A 1,262-nucleotide genomic window follows, 5' to 3' on the forward strand; every position below is an offset into this window, starting at 1 on the left:
CTTTGTTCTTGATTTCTAAATTTAAAACACAGTCATGGGAGGTTTGTGATTAGAGAAATGATTTGAAGTTTCATAATCAGAACAGCTGGTCCAGAGATCACAGAAGATGATGCTGAATGTGTTATGAAGCAAATGCAAAATAGTAACTGGGGAATGTTTTGGCAAGTAATAAGGAAACCATTCGAGACATTGCAGGTGTCAGGTTGCATTTGGGTTAGGAATGTTTTCCAGACCCACTGTTTCAATTGGCTCTCTTACCTCTAAGTGAAAAAGCTATCTGAGTACTTGCGAACAAGCATAAACACAGGGAATGAGTATTGAAAAGACAGGTCACAAGTTTTAAGGGCATAAGATCATTATCTTCTCTTACCCAAACTACTATAATCATTCCCTAATTGGTCTTCCTGAATAAATCTCCCTCCCTTAGATTTTATTATTCACAGAATATACATAGTGACCATTTTTTAAATTCAGTTGATCTCATTTTTGTAAAACTAATCTTCCACAGCTTTTCATTGCATTTAGAATAAAATTTAAAGACTTTCCCTTTGCCTGAATTGCCGTGTATGATTCATCTCCTGACTCCTTCTCTGTCAGCTTCTGTTTCTGTCATGCTTAGTAAATGGTGGAATCCTTGCTGTTTATCAAACATGCCAATTATCAATCCATTTCAAGATCTTAGCTCTTGATGTTTCTTTTATCTGGAATACTAGAGGCCCGGTGCACAAAATCCGTGCACTCAGCGGGGTGTGTGTGTCGGGGGAGTCCCTCAGCCCGGCTTGCACCCTCTCGCAGCCTGGGAGCCCTCGGGGGGATGACAGCCGGCAGTCGGACATCCTTAGTGTTGCTGTGGAGGCGGTAGAGGCTCCTGCCACTGCCGCTGCGCTCTCCAGCTGTGAGCCTGGCTTCTGGCTGAGTGGCACTCCCCCTATGGGAGCGCACTGACTACCAGGGGGCAGCCCCTGGTGGTCAGTGCGCACCATAGCAACCGGTCATTCCACCGTTGGTCCGAAACCAGCTCTCCATCATCCCCCGAGGGGTCCCGCATTGAGAGAGGGTGCAGGCCAGGCCAAGGGACCCACCGGTGCACGATCAAGGCTGGGGAGGGATGCCAGAGGTTGGCCAGACAGGGAGGGACTGTGGGAGGGCTCTAGGGCATGTCCAGCCTGTCGAGTAACACTCCCTCCACGTTCTGCGTGGAGTAGGGTTCGGTATCTGAAAGAGGAGCCGCACAGCAAATGAGAGAAAAAGACACGAGATAA

The sequence above is a fragment of the Myotis brandtii genome, unplaced genomic scaffold (assembly GCF_000412655.1).
Source record: "Myotis brandtii unplaced genomic scaffold, ASM41265v1 scaffold1138, whole genome shotgun sequence".
NCBI lineage: Eukaryota > Metazoa > Chordata > Mammalia > Chiroptera > Vespertilionidae > Myotis > Myotis brandtii.